Consider the following 23804-nt stretch of genomic DNA (forward strand, 5'->3'; position numbering starts at 1 on the left):
CAACTTTGAGCATCAGTAACCCCTTTTGCCTTATTTGAGGCAGGCCTTCTTTGTCCTCTTTCCACTATGTATGCCAAGCTAGAGAGCCCGACAGCTCCTAGGTAGCTCTATCTGTACCTCCCATTTTCCCACAGAATGTTCAGGCTACAAATTCTGATTTTGACATTGTCAGCGTTCTTTATTTCTTTGTTCACATTGTTCTGCTTTTTTGAGACAGGGTCTCGTGTTTATGTTTTTGCTCTTGGTTCGGGTTTGTTTGGTTTTGTTCTGTATTGGTTTGTTGGTTTGTTTGTTTGTTTGTTTGTTTGTTTGTTTGAGACAGGGTTTCTCTGTGTAGCCCTGGCTGTCATGGAACTCACTCTTATAGACCAGGCTGCCCCCCCCCCCCAGAGATCAGTTTGCAGGGATTGAAAGAGTGTCCACCAACACTGGGCTCAGGGTCTCAGTGTGTAGCTCTGGCTGTACTGGGACACACTGTGAGGACCAGGCTGCCCCGAAATCACAGAGACTCACTTTTCCATCTCTCTCAAGTGCTGGGGGCAGAGGTGTCTGCCACCACGAATGGCAAGCAGACTAATCATGGTTGGAGTTTTCTTCTCAGCTGCCATAGGGTTCAACCAGACTCCTAAGCAGAGGGGTTCTTTCTCTCTGTGTCCCCATAAATTTCCAGTCTTTCTATACTGCCTCAGGTTGAGCTAATGAAATCTCTTGTTCTGAGCCTCTGAACCCCTGGAAGTACACCTTTTCCTTCAAAACTGTCCCTGTTTCTGCTATAATGTGACTCTGCTCCATTCTTTGTTCCAGGACATAAAAATCTGGACGCCTTCTGCAGGGGTCAGCTGATCCCCAGCCAATAAGAGTTAGAGAATTTAGCATTTAAATGGCCCCCACCTTCAATCAATCCCTAGTACACACACACACACACACACACACACACACACAAACACACACACACACACACACACACACACACACACACACAAATAAATCTTAAACAAACCGAAAAGCTACCTGAATAAATTCACATAGGCATTGGTTCTTGATTCCGTTGGAGAGTGGGAAGTGTTCCTGGAGACTGTTTGTTCTTCCTTTCAGCATCAGTCAAAGGCGCTGGGAGGCAGGGGTGGAGACAGGAGAATGAACAAAACAACGGGATTTCTGCAGCTGGGGCAGCAGCGGAAGAAACAGTCATAAATGAAGTCATCACATGATTAGCTGCAAATTACATCTAAGTGACACGAAGACGGGCGCCTGATGTTGTAAAAGCAAATAATAATGGGGGGGGGGATCGGCTTAGTCAGAGGGGAAGTGAAGGTTCCCCTAAGGATGGCACAGATAGCTCAAGTTTGATGGAAGTTACGACTTGAAAGGAAGAGGGATGGTTAAAAGCACCGCCAGGGCAAACAACAGCTTGGGCAACTTTGTAACAGCCTAAGTGGATGGTCCCTGTACTTGGGAGGGGGAAGGCAGAAGAATCGCGAGTCTCAGGTCATCCCCAGCTGCACACTCAGTGTGAAGTTAGCCTGGGCTCCCTGAGACCCTGTCTCTAAACAAAACCATGCATAAACAAAAACAACTTAGGCAAGAGATCTGTAGGGGCTAGGCTTGTCGCTGTCACTCGCATAGGGAAATCCTGGGTTTGATCTCTTAGTATTTTGAAAGCAACAAATAAACACCAAAACTCAAAAAGAGCAAGAAAACAAGCAAATAAGCAACGTCTTCCCACCCCACGGGGATGAGGGCAGGGGGAGCCTCTACTTCTCAATCGTAGTGCCAGCAGGTGTATGGCAGATACCTGTAACCCCAATACCCAGGAGACTGAGGCAGGAGGAAAGTCCATGGGCAGCCTGAACTATGTCGTGAGGTGCTGCGTTGAGAACCAAATCATTGTGTGTTTTTCTCTAGGTCTTTTCCTTGTTGAGTGCTGATATGAAAGTCCACAAGGAAGAGCAACCTGGGCTTCAGCAAACGCTAAGCAGAGCTCTCCTGGAGGGCAGAGCTCTCCTGGAGGGCTGCCAGGAACGCAGCAGACTATGTATGAATTAGAATAACGATTTGCCATTGTTAAATATAAATGACAGGAGATCACTGTTTGAGACTAAGCTCCCGCACAGAAAGGCCACAACCCAAACAGAAGCTGAGAGTGATGTCATATGCCTGTGATCTCAGCACTAGGGGAGGCAGGAGCAGGAGAATCGGGAGTTCAAGTCCAGCCTCAGCTACATAACAACTCTGAGTCTAGTCTGAGTCTAAGGTGTGAGACCATATTTTATAAAATTTAAAAAAAAAAAAAAAAGGAAAAACAGACCTAAACAAAACAGGCAAGAGTCTCTGATTTGCTGGGAGGTGGGAGGTCATGGCTAATTCCTTTAATCCCAGCATTTGGGAGGCAGAGGAAGGTGGATTTCTGAGTTTGAGGCCAGCCTCCTCTACAGTTCAGGACAGCCAGGGTTACACAGAGAAACCCTGTCTCAAACAAAACAACACAAAACAAAACAAAACCTTACTGACTAAAGTTTGATGCCTCGACCCTGAAACTAAGTTGATTGTCTGACCTCAAAACACCACATTTCCTAAATTATCAACTGACAGGATAATGACGTTTTCTCTCCTTTAATCCTTACACAAACAAGGCAATCTATGGCTAACTAGTCAGTTACTTTTCTACTTTTCTATTGTTCTTTGTTTCTGCTTTTTTTTTTTTTTAAAAAACCTATCCGCTTCCATGAACCAATCTCTTCTAAACCTGTTAAGGTGGTGCACACCCATAATCTAGCCCCTTGGGGAGATAAGGCAGGAGGGTGAGAAATTCAAGAGTAGCCTCAAATACAGAAAGAGTTAGAGGTCAATGGGGACTCCATAAGTAGACCCTGTTTCAAAAGCCAAAAAAGCATGACTCGGGAGATGGCCAGTTAAGAACACAGTGCTGGGGGAGTTGGGGATGTTGGGGGTTTAGCTCAGTGGTAGAGCGCTTGCCTAGCAAGTGCAAGGCCCTGGGTTCAGTCCCCAGCTCGGGGTGGGGGGGGGCGGGGGGGAAGAACACAGTGCTCATTCTTTTTTTTTTTTTTTTTTTTTTTTTTTTTTTTTTTTTTTGTTCTTTTTTCCGGAGCTGGGGACCGAACCCAGGGCCTTGAGCTTCCTAGGCAAGCGCTCTACCACTGAGCTAAATCCCCAACCCCTCACAGTGCTCATTCTTGAAGAAGACCGGATTTGGTTCCCAGCGCTCTCTTGGGTTGGGTCACACCACTTGTAACTCTAGCTCCATGGGAATCTGATGCCTCTGACCTTGACTAAGCACCTGCACACATACATGGATATATCTCTTCTTATCCCCTCCATACACATATATACATAATTTCAAAAATAAAATGAAATGGAACAGGACACTTATTGCCAAGCCTGGTGACCGGAGTTCTATCCCTAGGACCCACCCTGTAGGGGAGACTCAACTCCTAAGTCCTCTGATCACTATACATATGGCATGACATGTGTTAACCTGCGCGCCCGCACACACACACACACACACACACACACACACACACATACATATACACTTTTTAAAAAAATTAATAATAGTGCCAGACATAGTGGAGCTCACTTATAATCCCAGCACTTGGGAGGAAGAGGCAGGTAGCTAGCTGTCTGTGAGTTCGAAGCCAGCCTGGTCTGCAAAGTAAGTTCCAGGACAGCCAGGCATACACAGAGTAATAATGCGGATATAAAAAGAGCTGGGGGGGAGGGGGAGGGGGATGTTTGCCCGGAAACCGGGAAAGGGAATAACACTTGAAATGTATATAAGAAATACTCAAGTTAATAAAAAAAAAAAAAGTGCTGGTACTGCAGGCATGAGCTTCGTTGATGCTTTGGTCTCCTCTCCTTCTCTCTCTGTCACTGTCTTTCTCTTTGTTCTCTAGTTTCTTGGAGTCAAGGAAGTTTCCGGTGCATGCTGGGCAAACATCCCATCTCTGAACTACATATCCCTTCCCTTACGGCACATTTCCTAAAGGTGAACAGGAAACATATATTGAAGCCTGGTATGGTGGCACATGACTGTAATTCTAGCATTTGGCAAGAGGCAAACAGACCCTGTGTTCCAGGCCACCCTGGGCCACTGAGCAGGAACATTGCCTCAACCACAAACAAGTTCAAAGAAAAGACTGGGTGAAGGATGAGGAGGAAGGGGAGGGGAAGAAGAACATACCGGGCAAGCACTGCACCTGGTGTGTCTAATTTATCATTTATTTAGCATGCATGCATGTGTGCGTGTGCGTGTGTGTGTGTGTGTGTGTGTGTGTGTGTGTGTGTGTGCGTGTGTTGATCCATACACTTTTAAAAAAGCTAACTTTTTTTTTAAAGGAGCTCTTTCTTGCCCCAGCTTCCAGTTCTAAGATTATAAGGTTATAGACAAGAGCCCATGTGTCTGGCTTTATATTCTTCTTTTCTGTGTCTCAAAAAAGAAAAATCGATTGTAGTGGTGCATATCTGTATTGCCAGGAGTAGAGAGGATAGGGTAAGAGGTTCACCAAGAGTTCAGGGCCAGCCTGGACTACATAGTCAGTTCCAGGACATACTGACCTATGGAGTGAGGTCTAAAAAAAACCAAAAAACAAAACCAAAAAACTAAAACCAAAACCAAAAGCAACAACAAAGAAAACATAGAAAATTATAGTCATTCATGCACTCAATTACAGTACTAGGGAGGCTGAGGCAGGAGGCTTGCCCTAAATTTAAAATGGCTGCATAGTTAGTTACAAAATAAGACCCTATTTCAAAATAGGACTTCTCTCCCTCAAAAATTGGTCTAGAGATGTGGCTCAGTTGGTAGCGCCTGCTTTGCATCTAAGAGGCCCTGGACTCCATCCCCAGCAGTAGGTGAAGTGACCTGGCACTACTGTGATCCAAGCACTCCGGAGGCAGGGGATTAGACACCGCATGTTTTCCTTTAGGGGCCAACCTTGTCTAAAAGACTTTGTATATACATATATTTCATTACACACATGTATGTGTATGTGTGTGTCTGTGTGTGTGTTTATATGTAAACACAAACACACATGCACACACATATGTATATATATATTATATGTGCAAATATATACATACACACACATACATAAAATTCACATCTAACCATACTTGGCCTTAAACTCACGGTAAAACTAGCTGACCTTGAACTCTCCTGGTCCTTTCAGTGCTGTAGTGGTAGGACTACAGGCATATGCCACCACACCCCAGTTAGAAACTTTTTTTCCATGTTTGACTCTAAATAATTATATTATCTGCTATTAGGAAGAGAAAATGTAGAGAGTACACACCTGACTATATATGCCATCAAATGACCTCGAGGATGTAACACAAGCCACCACAGCACAAAGTTCACCTTGCAAACGTCCTGAGACTGCGCTTCCAATTCCACTCAGTTCCTTGAATGAGCTTCCTAGGTGTGTGTTCCAGTGACTCAATATCTGGAGCTCTGGGACCCCTGGGATCAGGAATAAATATTCTCCTGATGCACTCCCGCCCAGACAGAACTCAGGGCACGGTTTCTTAATCCCCTCTTTGATTTAATAGCCAGTGAGAGATGCATTTTCTATTATAAATATGAGTAAGTGAGGAAGAATGGATCTGTTTGCAATATTGTACACAAAAGTGCACATTTACTGAAGAAGATGTCATCTATACATGATGGTCTCTGATGTCTAATTTATCATTTATTTAGCATGCATGCATGTGTGCATGTGTGTGTGTGTGTGTTGATCTATCTTATAGTTTTTAAAAAAAACTTTACTTTCATTTCTTTTACTTACATGTAGCGTGTGAGTGTTCATGTGGGTCTGTCTGAGCATGCGAGTGTAGGGCAGGCCCACTTAGAGGCCAGAGGGTTTGGACCCCTGGAGCTGGAGTCACTAATAGCTGGGAGCCACCTGCTATCCACGCTGGGAACTGAGCTCAGGTTCTCTGGGAGAGCAGCAAGTGCTCTTAACCACGGTCTCATGCCACAGTTTAGACTGGCCTAGAACTCACTCTGTAACCCAGGCTGCCCTCAGACTGACAGAGATCATCCTGTCTCTGATAAAATGCTAGGATTATAAGCAAGTGCCTGACTCCTTTCCTAATTTTTATTGTGTTTCACGGTTTAAAAATTCTAGCCACGTGCTAGTGGCGAATGCCTTTAGTCCCAGCACTCAGGAAGCAGGGGCAGGGAGATCTCGGTGAGTTTGAGACCAGCCTATTCTACAGAGTAAATTCCAGGACAGCCAGGGCTGTTACACTGAGAAATTGTCTTGAAAAACAAAACAAAATATTAATCACAATAGGTGTAGTAGCACATACTTTGATCCCAGCACTCAGGAGACACAGGCAATTAAGCCTGTATGACTTTAGACCCAGCCAGCCTTATCTATAGAGCTGTCTCAAAGAAGAAAAAGAAGTCTATTCACAACTTGAGTGCGTTGGAGCATTGATTCTAGCAGCAGCTAGGCAGTTAAGGGAGAGTGGGCGGGGACTGCTTTAGGTAGAAGTTCAAGGCAAACCTTGGATGTTTTGTGTGTGTGTGTGTGCGTGCGTGTAAATAATAAACTTTCAGGTTAATTTTCTTTCTCGTCTTCTCTGCCATCCCCACCACTATTTAAGGAACATATATTAGAGCAGGATTTTATAGTCTAAATGTTTCCTTGCCCAGTTATCAGTCCTACTTTTTTAAAGGTTTTTTAGATGTATTTATTTTATGCATATACGTGTGTTGCCTGCATGTATACATGTGCATCACATGCACCTCTAGTGCCCTCAGAGGCCAGAAGGCATGGGATCCTCTGGCACTGGGGTTGTGGATGGCTGTGACGCATAGTGGAGGCACAGGTTACTGAACCTGGGCCCCCTTCAAGAGCAGCAAGTGTCCTTAACTGCTGAGCCACCTCTTCAGCTCCCTATTATTTAAAACGGAGCGGACACCTGAAGCTACTCCTGGGTGAAGAATTATGACACCCGGAGGGGTGGTGTATACCTTTAAAACAAAGAACTCCAAATTTTAAGAAAAGAATTCCTTAAATTATTTTTTACATTGCTGAAAATTCTTTTTGTAGTGTCTGTGAAACATGTCGTTTTTGCTGTGCGGTAGCAGCACATGCCTTTAATCCCAGCATGTGTGAAGCAGAGGCAGGTGGATCTCTGAGTTCGAGGCCAGCCTGGTCTACAGATCAAGTTCCACGATAGCCAAAGTAAAAACAAAACACGATTTATTCTTGTATTTACTTTGTGTGTGTGTGCGTGTGCGTGTGTGTGTGTGTGTGTGTGTGTGTGTGTGTGTGTGTGTGTGTGATTAATTTTTAAATCAAACAATCTAGAACAAACATTATTAGGCTTGATATTTGCTTGATACATAAGATTCAAAGTTTTCCTTCCTTGTTTTTTGTTTGTTTGGATACAAGGTCTCTGTGTAGTCTTAGTTGGTCTAGAACTCTCTATATAGACCAGAATGGCCTAAAACTCACAGAGAGCCTTCTGCCTCTACCTCCAACAGTGGTCCTTCCTTTTAAATTTTTTAAAAAATATTTATTATATATAAGTACACTGTAGCTGTCTTCAGATACACCAGAAGAGGGTATCAGATCTCATTACAGATGGTTGTGAACCACCATGTGGCTGGGAATTGAACTCAGGACCTCTGGAAGAGCAGCCAGTGCTCTTAACCACTGAGCCATCTATCCAGCCCCCTCCTTTTAAATTTTGTTTTGTATCTTGCCATCTTTTCTGTACTATTTAAAAGTCTTGCTGAATATAGTTACCCATTCCTTATATCTGGCACTTGGGAGGGAGAGACTGGCAGATTTCTGTTGAGTTAGGGGGTAGCCTGAGAGTTCCACAACAGCTAAGTCTGTGTAATGAGACCTTGTCTCAAAAAATAAAATTCTCTTTTAAAACAAAACAAAATGAACAAAACAAAACAAAACGGGGTTTCTTAGTGTAATATTGTTCTGAAACTCCCTCCGTAGAGCAGCGGTCTGGCCTTGAACTCAGAGATCTGCCGGTGTCTGCCTCCCAAGTGCTGGGATTAAAGGCATGCACCGCCACACCCGGAAAACTCCTCAACGATTTTGTACTTTTCTTTGCTGACGCACAAATGTCTTGTTTATGGGCCCTAGTGAATTTTAAACAGGGGGCGTTCTTAGCTGCTTTCTGGGAAAACTCTTTAGCCTGGTGGTTTATACTGAGCTATGGCTCCTTGAGAGCAGAGGAACTCTGGAGACTCGAGCCTATGAGGTCATTGTGAGTTATCGATGTCCGACAGCATGCCGGCGATTTTTTAAAAGCAATGGCTTGAATAAGAGGAAACAGACATTCACTCCACATTTTCTTTTGCTCTTGAGGTCGGAGAGATGCCAACAAGGAAGTAGTAAAAGGTTTGTACATGAACAGCAGGCTGATGCATGATAACTTATAGCTATGTATTAAGATGTTTCTGGGCACTGTAGACTCCTACAAGGGATTTACACCGGGGAATGGAGCAGACAGCAGCTGCAGGATGTATACCCATTGTCTGTGTTGATGTGTTAGCCACAGGGCGTGTTGACAAGACTTCTGGAACTTGTAAGGAAGCTGACCTCATAGTACTTGATGGTGGTGCAGGAGCAGCTGTGCCGTAGCACCTGGTGCGTTTTGGAATGGATGAATTCTGGTACCCTGAGCCATTCAGTGAGAACGAGTCCCTTTTCTGTTTGTTTAGTTTGTTTGTACTTTGTTGTGTTTTTCAAGCCAGGGTTTTTCAGTACAGAGATCAAGAAATCACTCTATAGATGAAGACAGCCGTGAACTCAAAAGATCTGCCCACTCTGCCTCCCGAACTCTGGGATTAAAACTGCGTCTCACTTGAGGACCTGGTCTTAGTTGAGCAGTTGGGTTAGGAGAACAGTATACAGCATGGGCTCCAAGTCTGTGGGATATTGTCAAGAAACGACATTGAAGGAAGTGCTGGCCGACAGGTTGGTTAGGATCAGGCAGAGCTTGTCCTCTTGCTGTTCTGTACATCCTGTTTAGGGAGGAGAGTCTAGAACTCTCCTTCGTGCTGAGCTAAAGGTGCATGTGGTGGCCTCTGGATCTTGTTTGTTTGGCTTATAATTTATTCTCCCCACCCCTTATTGGGCTTTCTTGTTATTTTATTTTAAGACAGAAACTCACTCTATGGGCCAGGATAGCCGGGATATAACAATCTTCCAGCTTCAGCCTCCCAAGTAGGGGATTACAGGTTATACACCACCGAGCCCAGCCTTACTAGGCTGATTTTCTCGACTGAGGAGTCAAAACACTGGCCCAACACACAAACAGACTCTACCACAGGACTTTCAGCATTTTGAGCACGAAAGTGCAAACACCTTATTTGACTGGGTCTTTAGCCCCACGCCCCTTTTGTTCTCTGAGTAAATGAGGGTCTGGACAGCTATACCATATGTAACTGAACCAGGAGGCTGAGAGTAACAGTGACTTAGACTGAAAGCCACAGCCCTAAAAGAGACATCCATACTGACACCTACCCCCTGCAAGGTGCAGGGCACATTGAGGAGGTCAGGGCAAAAAAAAAAAAAAAAAAAAAAAACAACAACAACAACAACAAAAAAAAACCATAAGAGACAGAGGATGGGGAGGGGAACTGTGAAATTCTGTCTTCTGGACGTCACGCAGCCATTGCACTCCTGAACTGACCACAACTGTGGTACAAGCAAAGGAGATCAGTCAATATGCTACTAGCAGGCAATACTTATTGAGCTCAGTGGGTCCCAACAAAGCAAAGCAAAACAAGAGGAGAGGAAAGAGGGAAGGGGAATCGGGGGTGGGGGGGCAGGGGCAAGATGTGTTGTTTACATTTATGAAATTGTCAAATAGTAAAAAAAAGGTATTCTGTTAAAAAAAAAAAAACAAATTAAATTGGGGGCAGAGACCTAGGAATCTGTGTCCTGGTGGAAATACACAGCCTAATGAGCGAGACGGTTTTTCATCTATTACTAAACAATATCAAAAGTTAAATAAAACTTGAGGTTGCAAAATTGCTTTTAAGAGTGCCAGTCAGGGGCTGGAGAGATGGCTCAGCCGTCAAAGGCTAGGCTCACAACCAAATATATAAGAGTGCCAGTCAGATAGGTAAAATGTGGCCTGTGCAGTCAGGGGAAGTATCTTAGGGTGGCCGTCCCGGAAGTAGTTGACTAAAAGCCAAGTAGGAATTAATCACGCTTGAGGGACAGGGGTTCGGGAGGTGGCTCAGTTGGTGAGGACACGCACTGGCATGCTGCGAAGACCTTCATGGGGGTCTCCTCTAACATGTCCTCTGACCTTCACATGCACATCCTGGTTCATGCCACCCCAACCCACACACACATACTAAACAAAAAAATGGCTTTTTGTTTAATTTATAGAACTGAGAAGTAAGGCTGTGTGAGATGGTGATGGTCTAGCACTTCCTCTCCTGAAGCAGGAGGGTTGTAAGCTAAGGCCAACCTGGGTTTACACATAAGACTCTGTCTCAGCTGGGCCTGATAGTCTGGTTGTGCAGCCCTATAATCCGAGTTGTTCTGGAGGTGAGATTAGGAGGATTACAGATTCAAGACCTGCCCAGCTAAGTGGCCAACTTTGTGAGACCCTGATTCAAAAACTATATAAATAAATAAAAGAACTGGGGGGTTGGAGATTTAGCTCAGTGGTAGAGCACTTGCCTAGCAAGCACAAGGCCCTGGGTTTGGTCCCCTGCTCCGAAAAATAGAAAAAAAAAAAAAAAAAAGAACTGGGACCCAGGTAGGTAGGCACATAGCGTTGATCTAGGCAGAGGTAAGAGGATCTCTGTAAGTTCGAGGCCAGCCTGGTTCCAGGCCATCCAGAGACCCTGCTTTGAGAAAAGCCCAACCCAACCCCAAAGCAAAGCAAATAATCTTGTCTCAGAAACAAAATGGAAAAATGTTGCGCATAGGTAAGTATAGGTAATAGTTGAATATGAGTAAGCACCCTCTCACCGTTACTTAGCCAAATGCAGTGGGGAGCCTCAACATTTAGGAAATAAAACAAAAGGCAAAGAAAAAAAGAAAACCCAAGTAAGATCTGTTCCCAGGGACCCGCACCTGGGACCAGAGAGGCACTGTCTTGGAGTCGGAAAGTGTTTGTGTTCCTCCAGCGATGGAGGTCTGAGACGAGACACGTCATTACTCAGCACTACAGCAACATTACTCAGCAAAGTGCTGCCCACAGAACTGCTGTGCTTTGTGAACCGACTGCTGTTTGATGAGTCTTGGTGCTGTCCAAAGACAAAAGTGTATTTGTGTTCTACCAGAGATGGCGGTCTGAGCCTAGTCTTTGTGCAACAAGGTTGCATAACCTTTGGTAACCTATCCTCAAGGTTCTTTGCTGAGTTCAGGCCCAAGGAGAAAACTTGGGGTCCAGAAGGCAGTGGGATGAAGAAAAAGAAAAACAAAAGTTAAGATCCAAGATGAGAATCCTGTATGGGCTTCTTTGTCAAAGCCAGCAAATGGGATGTGGAGACACGAGAGATATACAAGGTGTGTGGAGTGGGGCAGGGGGATTACAGGAAGACATGGGTGTACTAAACTCTTATCAGAAAACCGAAGATGGGAGCTTGATGGACATACTAGACTTGGGTAAAGACGCAATGCCCTCACGTGGATCCTACAGAGAGAACACTGAGCATTGAGTTGGTGATGGCCCATCCATTTGTCATCCAACCATCTAGTGTGTGTGTCAGGGGACCAAGAGGCAGCGAACTCCTCAGTACTCTGGGTCTTCAGCTCGGCTCAATCTCTCTTATAACATGGCCTATTCAAATTGCTGTGCATTGCTGGACTGCACAGTCATCCGTCTGGACTTACTGTCTGTCCATGTGGACCTGGGACCTTACCATTGCCCCTTACTTTACTTCTGCAGCTCAGGTCATCCTGGTGCTTAGTTCAGACCTCGACTCAACCTCCAGCAGACCTCCAGCAAGGTTAGTTAGTTGACCCCCTTACCCAGATACTCTGCATCCTCTTCTGTGTCTTACTTTCTGCCTGGTGGGCGTCTCTGAAACTCTTCCAACTTTGCTACGGTCTGTTTAACCCTCTTGAGCCGCCTTCTATAACCCCACTGACCTTACTGTGTGATGCGGGATGGCGTGTGATCCGGGAGTTAATATTAGTGATCCAGAATGGAACACAGGAAACTGTATTTCCCTCAGCCAGCCAGCAAGGACATCCACGTTACTCAGCAAAGCGTGCTAAGGGAACTGTTGTGCTTTGTGAACGGACTGCTGGTCCATGAATCCTGGCGCTGTCCAGGGATAAAACTGTGTTCTTCTATGTGTCCCTTGCAGTACACTCATGATGTCCCAAACACCACAAACCTGAAAAGACTCAGAGATGAGGTTTGTGCGAAGATGTCCCTGTAGGTAAATGTTTCCCTGGATCAAAGATGCACTGACTCCTCAGGAGTACTTGAGCCAGTCCGGCATGGTGGAGTAGACTTTTAATCCCAGCCTGTAAGAGTCAGAGGCAGGAGGATGACAAATTCAAGGCTGTTGTTGACTATATAGTGAGTTTCAGTCCAGCCTGGGCTACACGAGACATGAAACTAGTTCACCCTTCCTAGCAGCTGCCCACTAAAAGAAAACAAAACAAAAAGAATGCATAAGCCAGCCCACCTGCCCACCAGGGAACCTAACCAACTGGGAGGTTGAGCTCTTTATTGCTGCATTTTGGCCATTAGCTGGGACCAGAATCATTGCCATGGGGGCTGGGCATAGTGGCACAGAGCTGTCATCCTAGCACTGGGGCTGCCAGGCAGGAGCCTTGAGAGTTGGAAGCTAGCCTAGACTGTGTAGTGACTCTGTCTTAAAAATGAACAGCTGGGTTGTAGTGGTTTAATCCCAGCCCTTGGGAGGCAGAGGCAGGCAGATCTCCATGAGTTCCAGACCAGCCTGGTCTACGTGGCTGAGTTCCAGGCCAGCTGTGACTATGTGGCAAGGTCCTGTCTCAAACAAACAAAACCAAACAGCTAAACTGGTTGCTATGACATGCATTCCTGTAGTCCCCGTTACTCTGGAAACTGAGGCAGGGATTGGGGGGGGGACTATTTGGACTACATAGTCAGACCTCGTATCTTAGAAAAGAAAGAAAAAAAAAGGAGTAAAAGGTAAGAGGGTGGGCAAGAGGAATAGGAGGCTCCTTCAAAGGGGGTGCTGAAGGGCCAAGACGGGTGATAGAAAACAGGACCATCAGGCACGGCCTGCTTCTAACCTGTACAGGCAAGATTGCTGACCCTCAGCCCTCTATACCTCACCTCTGTCTGGAGCAGCGGACTTTCCCTTAAAGAAGCACAGGGAAGCAGAAGTCAGAATAGACCTGAAGAAGCCCAGCGCTCTCCTGGTCTAGGTGAAAAAGACCAGTTCAAACCAGCACTCCCCAGGTCAGTTAAAGCTGGTTGTCTTTTTGTCAGTCCTTGTTTCCCTGAAGGGGAATGTAGAGAGAGGGGGCCATAAGGCTGGGGAGACAGCTCCTTTGAACTCCAGCACCATATAAAATCAGAGGTCAGGCTGAGGTACCTGAGACCCTGCCTCAACATAAAAAAAAAAGAGAGAGGACGGCTCAGTGGTTAAGAGTACTGGCTGCTCTTCCAAGGGGTGGCGGTTTGATTCCTAGCACACGCAGGGTGGCCTACAAGTATCTCTAACTCCAGTTCCAAGAGATCTGAGGCCCTCCCTCTTCTGGCCTCCGCAGATGCCAGGCATACATGTGGCGAGCTAGACTTATAATCTGGCAAGATAGCTATGTGCATAAAATCAAATTAACTAGAACATCCGTCACTTGAAAAAGAAAAGGAAGAAGAGGAGGAGATTCAAGGGGATTGTTGGAGGGCGCTGCAATTTTGGGGGTCTTGGGGGGCAGTTTGGCTGTGAGGCCTTTGGTGCAGACTCCAGGCTGTGTGATGGGAGGTGGGAGGAGGGGAGCTGAGGAAATTCTGACTCAGACATATCAGAGTAGCCCTACGAGGAACTTCCGTCTAACAGGTGGGGAACTTTTTCCTATTGGTTGCTTTTGCAGTTAGAGGTCTAGGAACTGACTGCTGTGGGAGAGGGCGAAGCAAAAGTAATTCTGTGTCTCCCCCTCCCTAGGCTCCCACAGATCCCCCTGCTACCTCTTCTGTCACTGTAGAGTCCTTCTGTCATTGTCCTTTCTTGGTCTCCTCCCACCAGACCGTGAGCATCCCAGGGAATAGGCCCAGGGTCCGATTCACCTCCTTCAGCCTCACAAAGCGGCCCAGCATGGGGCTTGACACTTGGCCATTTCTCAAAGAGTTACTTGTTGAATGGAAGAACAAAGGAATGCTTTCTCTGAACTCCGAATGGGATTTACAAAAGGCGCCTGCGCAAAGCTCTCTCCTCTTTACTCTCCTTACCTCTAAGATGTCCCCGTGTCTCTAGGATTTAAGCAGACAGTGAGAGTTTGGCTTATACAATTGTTGGCATTTTTTTTTTTCCACCGACAGGAGTCTGTCTTTGATCAGGTCAACACAGGAGTATCTTTCTCTCAGAACAAGAATTACCCTTTAAGAGAAGAGCCACAGGAAAGGATGCAGAGTACTCTAGAATTCCTGACATCTAGAAAGGTAGGGCGGAGTAGGGCATCAAGCAGAGGCAGAAGGAGCAGATGTTCAAAGCCATCCTCAGCTACAGACAAATTTCTGAGGCTAGCCTGGGCTACACGAGGCTCTGTCTTGGGCTAATGAGATGGATCGTTGGGTAAAGGCACTTGTGCCAAAATCGGTGACCTTAGTTCTATCCCCAGGTGGCGGAAGGAGATAAGCAATTTCAGAAGTTCTTGGAACCTCAATGCGCATTTGTGCCTGCACAATTAATAATAAGTACAGATAAAAAAAACTCTCACACGCACAAAACTGGGGAGGAGGGGTCTCCAAGGATACAGTTAGATCCAGGGTGGGGATCTTATATAAATGTGCCCAGCATCGATTTTTCTGCACCAACTCGGTCTTTTCCCGATATATTTTTTTTCTTCCTGTATATAATAATCTGCACAGCTTGTTTTGTGCTGTTAGATCCCCCTGGCTCACTTCAGTAACAAGATACCATCAACTCTCCCAGACCCTCCCACTAGAGCCGCAGCCAAGGCACCAGTTCAGTGCCAGCTACCCTTTCACTTGACTGGATTCGTAACCACTCTGCCAACCGAAAGACAGAGTGAGATGTGGGTATGGAAGTGAGAACTCAAGGGCAGAAGCTGTACCAGGAAGAGAAAATAAAGATAACCTGCTACTTAATCCAGTTCTCCTTCTGGCACATTCGGTGGTTGCCCCTTCCTCTGCGCAGCAAGGAAAGGAAAGAGGAAGTGGAAACAATACGGCATAATTGAGTTAGAACAGTAATTACCAGGACCCTGGAGCTAAGAGAAAGAAACTCCGAGAAAGGGGTGGGGGTGGGGTGGGGTTAAGAAATCCCAGCGTGCAGGGTGGAGTGGTGGCACCTTTAATCCTGGCACTGGAGAGGAGAGACAGGAAGATGTCTGATTTCAAGGCCCTCCTGGTCTATATAGTAAGTTCCAGAACAGCCAGAGCTATGTAGAGAGTCCTTGTCTCAAACGAACAAGAAAATCCGGTACTTTTGAGGTAAGAAGCTGGAGGATCAGAATCCTGCTCAAGGGTATCCTTGACTACTTAGAGTTCCAGGACAGATGGACCATTTGAGATTCTACCTTAGGAAGAGAGAGGGGAGAGAGAGAGAGAGGTAGAAAGAGGAAGGAAGGAAGGAAGGAAGGGAGAAAAAATGAAGGAAAGATAGGGAGCCCTTGGAAGATGGCTTTATAGCTAAGGATGCTTGCTGTAGTTCAAATCCTAAAAGCTGGGCATAGCCAAGCACATCTGTAACCTCAGTGAGAGGAAGCAGAGACAGAGGATCCCCAGAGCTCTCTGACTAGCCTGCCTCAGTGAAACAGTGAACATACACACGCACATGCACAGACACACATAAACACACACACTCACATGCACATATGTACATAAGCACGCGTGAGCACACTCATAGACACACACACTCGAAAGCAACAAGGCCGGGGAGTAGGGAAGTTAGTAAAAAATATTTGTACAGGGAGGCAAGAAAAGAAAAGCCCCCAGTACTGAACTAGACAGGAGTCAGGGAAGTTCCAGAAGCCTGAGGTTGGTAATAAAGGCTGAGAAGCTGCAGAGGCATCTGGAGAGGAAAGACTCCGGAGTGAGCCTGGAGTTTTGCATCAAAGGCTGTGGCCTGATACTGAGTATCGGTGCCTCAAGGAACAGATGAGTCAGACCTGGAGCATCCACTCTTCCTGTGACAGGACTTGCTAGCAATCTCTGCATAACAGAATCCTAGCTTGGCTCAGGATGTGGAGGAGACCTGAGAGCATGAACAAGAAGGTCGAGCGTGAAGTGCTATTTTCGTTTTTTTTTTTGTTTGTTTGTTTGTTTGTTTTTTGTTTTTTTGTTTTTTTTTCCGGGGCTGGGGATCGAACCCAGGACCTTGCGCTTCCTAGGCAAGCGCTCTACCACTGAGCCAAATCCCCAACCCGTGAAGTGCTATTTTCAACTCTTCTTCCTCATCCTGGAAGTCTCAGCTGGATCCCGAAGCATTTGCTTTCAGAGTTGTCTAAAGCCAAGGTTGCCAAAAGAATGATGCCAATGGATTAAATGCCAGATTAACTGTGAACATATATTACTGCAGGGGTCACGAAAGGAGCTTGGAAACCCACGACTATTTTTGATTATTGGTGGTGTTGTCTATCCTTGGTCTGGTGCCTCCTGGAAGACAATGAAGATCTGGTTGACCTTGGCCTGACCCCAGAGGAAGCTAAACACCACTTCCCAACCTTACATCCACAGCTAGAGAAAGGATGTCAGCATCACGTGGTCACTTAGCCTGTGTCTGTACTTGAGAACATGGAAAGTGACTTTGGGCAGGCATCGGCTGCTGTAGAAATTGTTGGTTGTGCCAGGAGTGGTGGTGTATGTTATACGTAAATCTAGTACTTGGGAGGCTGTTGCAGGAAGGATTGCCTGGCAAGATCCTGACTCACAAAGGAAGGAAGGAAGGAAGGAAGGAAGGAAGGAAGGAAGGAAGGAAGGAAGGGAGGAAGGGAGGGAGGAAGGGAGAGAGGAAAGAAAGAAGGAAAGAGAAAGAAAGGAAAAAGGAAACCTCCATACCTGGTTCTAGGTGATTAAATACACACACACACACACACCACATATATATATTATATATACACATATATACAACACATACACATATATATACTATATACAACGCACACATATATATACTATACACAACACACACACATATATACACACATACATACACAACACACACATACAACACACATATATATTATATATACACATATATACAACACATACACACATATATATACTATACACAACACACACACATATATATACTATACACAACACACACACATATATACACACACATACATACACAACACACACACATACATACACCACACACACACACACACACACACACACACACACACACACACACACAGTTGGCGAGAAGACCATAGAAGGCAGAGGGTTAGCTCTGTACAAGCTGGTTTGGAGGCTGATACCACAAAGAAAAAGACAAACTCACAGACAGACAGTCTGCCTGGCAGGCAGGCAGGACAGGACAGGTAGCATTCCAAGTAACACGTGGTCAGAGGGTGGTTTGAGGTAGAAGCCAACAGGAGGCCTGGTCCAAGACAAGCAGTGGCCCTGTTAGACCTGCCTCTGTCAGCTACTGTGCTTCTGGAAGTTAGATGAACAGTTTTTCCTGAGTTAAATTAAACGAATCTGGTGACCATGATGGTGCCAGTGCTGTAAGCGTAGCCAGGAGAAAAGAGAGGATAGCATGTCCTTAATGAGGTCCAGGTACAGCAGCTGCTGCTGTTTACCCCGGCAGGGCACAGCATTCATCTCCCTCGAGGGCTGTCTTCCTGATATAATAATAGGCTGCTTTGAAAAGGCTCCCAGCAGCACCTAGGGGCTCTAAAGAGTCCATCGACATCATGCGAGGTATCCTGGTTCTGATTTATGAGCTCAAAACCCTTGCCAATGAGGTATCAGCATCAAGGGACTGGCACTGAGCAAGCAAACTGTGTCCGCTGACAATTGGCTGGCATTAGTGGGGCGATTATCTCTTTGTTTTGCTTTATTAGCACACGCGCGCACGCACACACACACACACACACACACACACACCACATACATATATATTATATATACACATATACACAACACACACACACATATATATATATACATAACACACACACACACACACACACACACACACACACACACACACACACACACGGCAGGATCTCATGTAGCCCAGGCTAGCTTCCAGCTTGCTATGTAGCCGAGGATAATTTTGAATTTCTGAACTTTTTTTTTTTTTTTTTTTTTTGGTGCTGTGACTCGGATACGAACCGTCTGATCTTTCTTCTACCTCTTGCGAGGAGCAAAATTTCTGAAAAGAAGCTGCGTCTGGCTGTGATGAACAATGATAGACAGATTGGAATTTCAGTACTGTGGAGAGACTGGAAATTTTGCGGGTTCAGAGGTTAATTTCCTTGTCTTATTAGTTTTAGCCTTCTGGAAAAGCTGTTCCTTGCTCCACTCTGTATTAGAATTAACATCTCGTGATGGTAAATGAAAGCCTTTTAGAATTTATTGACTTAGCAGAACACTATCGTCCGTCAATCCAAAAGCTAAGGATGTCATCGAATAGCATCTTAGACCTGTAGGATAGCTCCTCTGATCTCATTGTACCTGCCTCTCTGGTACCCACTGGTGTATTTAAACGTGCCTTGATTTGTGCCTTTCCCTGTTCTTTAAAACTATAAAAGCTTCTTGAAGCTGCTTCCACACTGGAACACGGGATTGGGTAACCTAATGTGTCCCAGGCCATGGCCACTCAAAATGGTGCTAGGATAAACTATCTCCTGTCCCCTTAAAAATGAGGACTGTGGTTTTTACATCAACACTTCGACTGGCTAGGAGTACAACCTTGGGGTAGAACACTGTTTTTGTTCTTGCTTTCTTTTTCCAATGCTACTAGAGGGTGAACCCAGGGTTGTGAGTGACTTACACTCTTGGCTCTCCCTTTTCGGTTTTTTTTGTATTGTATCCTAAAGTGTGTGTGTGTGTGTGTGTGTGTGTGTGTGTGTGTGTGTGTGTGTGTGAATGGAATGCCTCTGGAGGCCAGAGGACAACTGTCCAGAGTTGATTCTGTCTGTCTGTTGTTCACCATATGGGTCCCAGGGATGGGACTCAGGTCATCAGGCTTGGTGGCAAAACGTCTTTCCCCTTTGAATCACTTAAATGGCTCCTTCTTTATGTTTTTTATTTTATGACAGGGTTTTACTCTGTCATCCAGATGAGTTTCTAATTCATGGCAAACCTCTTGTATCAGCATCCTTAACGCTGAGCATGAGTCACCGTCCCTGGCTACGCTTTTGAGTTTTTGAGCTTTTTGGCTGTTATCTGTTGCTCTGGCATGGTTGTTAGTAAGAAGGGAGTTGATAATGGGTAGGAGAGTAGGACGAATGAAAATGTAGGCTATCTTGACATAAACTTGCTTAAAGGATCACAGATTGTATGAGAGACTGAGAATGAGACAAAGAAGAAGCTTCGTCCTTTAGAAAGACGTGGGCTGGTGAGATGGCTGAGCAGGAAGGTCTTGCCAACCTAACAATCTGAGCTCGATCCCTGGAGCCCACAGCAAAGGTGGGAGTGGAGGGCTGAGTCTACAATGCTGCCTTTCTTCTACAGATGCTCTGTGGCACACACGTGCTCACGCACACACAAAAAGGCTTCCCATACCACACAGACTCCAAACAGTTGTCTTCTGACAACATGCAAACCGTGATGCACACACGCACAGGCACACACACAGGCACACACACTAGCAGCAGCAGCTAAGAGAAAAGACCCTTTGCCTGCCCGTCTCTGGGAGTGCTGTGTGAGCGCACGCACAGTTCAAGGATTGCTTTGATTCCCAGGAGAGAGTGCGTCAGGTCCTCCCCCTTGGAGCTCCTCCAGTGCTTTGTAGTTCTTTCTCGTTGTCTTTAATAAATCCACATTCACTTTGAAAATAAAGATTTCCAAAAAGCTACATTAGGTGTGTCTGCCTGTGTGCTCACATGCATGCTTGCGTGTGCCGGCGTGCGGCGTGCAGATGGTCAAAGGCAACTCTTCAGATGGTTCTCTCCTCCTGCCATGTGAGATCCTGGGATTGAATTCAGGTCGAGGACCTTTACCCAGTGGACCATCTCGGCTGCCTGATCTTGGACCTTAAACAGCATTAGGATGGCTTTCTTCTCCATTATTTTTTATTCAGTCCAGGACCCCAACCCATTGAGACGAAGCCACCTACAATCAGGACAAGTCTTTCTGTCTAAATCTGACTGACGGTGAAGATGTTTGAAGTTGAGCGGAATGGTCTGCTGTATGAGATAGTTGTGAACTTATGGGGACCAGGGATTATTTCTCGGAGGGCTGGGTTTATGATCTGCCCATTTGGCAGAATGGACAGCACGCAGGAGGCCAGGGGTCTGTCCCCAGCACAGAATTAGCACGGCGTGATGCTGACACAACACACATACAACTCTAATCCTAGCACTAGTAGGTAGAGGCGGGAGGGTCAGACGTTCAAAGCCTCATAAATTACGTAGGAATTTTGAGGCCAGGCCAGGTTGCCTAAGACATATCTCAGGTTTGTGTTTTTCCAAAGTGCTATGTTTTTGGTGTTAAGTTTACAAGGGGTTGGCTTGGGGTGGTTAGTTATCGCTGTCAACGTGACCAGATTTAGACTCACCTAGGAAACACGCATCGGCTGTATCTGTGGAGCTATTCCTGGAGGGGTTTGATGGGGATGGAAAGACCTGCCCTGAATGTAAACGGCACCTTCTCAGGTGGGCTTGGGTCCTGGGTTGAATAAAACCAGAATAAAGGAAAAGACGAGCTGAGCGGGAGAATTTGTAGTCCTCTGCTTCCAGTCTGCAGATGTGATGTGAACAGCCTCTCCACACTCCTCCAACAGCTAAGGGTGCTCTTGCGGCTGGAGTGGACTTACGCTCAAACTGCGAGCCTAAAAAAAAAAAATCTTCCTTTTTTCCTTAAAAGGAAGAAAGAAAGAGCGAGCTGGTACTGTCACATTTTGAAATCTCTATGTTACCACATATGAACAAAATATAGGGATAAAATACTTAGAACCCTGAAGGGCCGGTGGCAGAGGAAGTGAGTGCCTGTAATCGGGAGTCTCGGATGATTGTTTCCTTTAGCAGCAGCTGGGTCTTGGCCCCGATGGGAAGGATAAAAGGTTTGTTGGCAAGGACCCACGTGGTTATGAGTTCCGACCCTGCGCTGTGCTCTTCTTGGCTCCCCACCCCCAGGTATGCGCCAGGCTGCATGGACAGTTTTGGTTTTCACAAGAAGAAGTCCAGTCCTGGGCTCATTTTGCCCATTCTTCCTTTCTTGGTCTCTCAGTAGAGGCAGGCTTAGTCTCCGTGACCCATTGTATTATATCAGTCTGGCTCAGCGGTTAAGAGCACTGACTGATCTTGAGTTAGGGTTCGGTTTCCCAGCACCCCCTTGGCAGTTCACAACCACCGGTCATTCCAGTTCCAGGTCTCCAACTCTTCTGGTCTCTGTGGGCACCAAGCATGTGCATGGCATATACATGCAGCAAAATCCTCATACAACATGAAATAATACATTTTTAAGAATTAAAAAAAAGAAAATATTTCATTTTTTAACTAAATGCTTACCTTTTTCCATCTGGTAATTGTATGCACATTTTTTTGAGATCTGAATTTTTTAACTTTTACTTGTTTAGAGAGAGAGAGAACTTTTTTGGAGATAGGATATGTGATGGCCAGTTTTATGTTAACTAGACACAAGCTAGAGTCCTCTGAGAGCAAAGAACCCCATTTGACAAAATGCCTCCATAAGATTGGGCTGTCCCCAAGCCTGTAGAACATTTAATTAGTGATGGATGGGAGAGGGCCCAGCCCACAGTTGGTATTGCCACACATGGGCTGGTGGTCCTTAATGCTATTTGAAAAACACACAGAAACACGTAAATACATATACACATAAGCACACACATATATAAACACAAACATGCATATATACACCACACACCAACGCATTAAAAATACATGTACACATGGATGCACTAATATACACATACCATCAAGCACACAAACCAACACACATATAGTCATATATGTATAAATGTGCACACATACATACACACATACAAACATTAACACATAAAAATACATGTACACATGAATGCACACATATACACATCACACAAGCACACAAACCTACATATAAACATACACACACAGATATTCATACCCTACAAACACACACACAAACCCCATAAACACACACACACACACACACACACACACACACACACACACTAAATTAAAAACTAAAATGTAAAGAAATGTTAAGATATGACACTAGCAGGAGCTGAAGTTAGCGTGTGGAACAGTTTGTTCTCCCAGACATTAAGAAGCAACCAAAAAGGGCTAGAGAGATGGCTCAGTGGTTAAGAGCACTGACTGCTCTTCCAGAGGGCCTGAGTTCAAATCCCAGCAAAGAAGCAACCAAAAGTTAGTTTCCAAAACTGTGAGAGAATGCATTTATGTCACTGGAGCCACTCCATTTGTAAACAGTCATCCCTGGATCTGTGGAGAATTGCTTCCAGAAATCACCAATAGATACTGAAATCCAAGGACAGGTGTTGGAGGCTGCAGTCTGTGGCGGAGAGGTAGGGCGCTCGCCTTACACGTGTAGTATGTGTGAGGACCTGGGTTCGTCCTTAGTATGGAGAATGACAAAGCACAAAGATGCTATTCTGCAAAGTTATTGCTAATCTTATCTATCCTTCCATTTAATTAAAAAAAATTATTTTGAGACAGCATCTCTCTACATATCCCTGGCTGTCCTGGAACTCACTGTGTAGATCAGGCTGGCCCAATACAGATCCACCTGATTCTGCCTCCCAAGTGCTGGGATTAAAAATGTGTACCACCATGCCTGGCATTATTTATTATTATTATCATTGTTGTTGTTGTTGTTGTTGAATCACAGTCTCCTGCATTTTAGGCCGGCTCTGAACTCACTATGTAGTGAAAGATGTCTTCAAATTTCTGATTTTTCAACCTCCACTTCACACTGCTGGGATGAAAGATCTAGATCACCACCATACAGTTTCTCTGGCGGTGGAAACTGAAAGCAGGGCTTCATGCACGCTAGCCAAGCGCTCTAACAATGGAGCTACTTCTCCAGCCCCTTTGAACGGAGTATGGAGCGATTGTGCCTTAATCTCTTGAGTTGCTGCAGTTACAAGCCTGTACCACCAAGCTCAGTTTTGGTTTCATTTTTCCTGTAGCCAAAGTTGGCTTTAAATCGGATTGGTAGCATCCAGAATGCTGAAGTTACAGGTATGTACCACTATCCCCAAGAGCTTTAGGACATCAAGGCCGGTTTACTGTGTAGCTGAGGAGGACCTTGAACTTCTGACCCTCCCTCATTCACCTCCTGGGATGACAGAGCTGCACGACCTTGCCAGGTCTTAGGTGGTACTGGAGAGGAGAGCCTCGCAGATGTACTCTGCTTCCTGCACGACATCCTCAGCCCTGGTGATGCATTTCCTAATGAACAGTCACATAAAGGCACAACCCAGATGTTTAGGAAGGCTACACTTCTAGCCT

This window comes from Rattus norvegicus, chromosome 8, assembly GCF_021556685.1.
Source record: "Rattus norvegicus strain SHRSP/BbbUtx chromosome 8, alternate assembly SHRSP_T2T, whole genome shotgun sequence".
Lineage (NCBI taxonomy): Eukaryota > Metazoa > Chordata > Mammalia > Rodentia > Muridae > Rattus > Rattus norvegicus.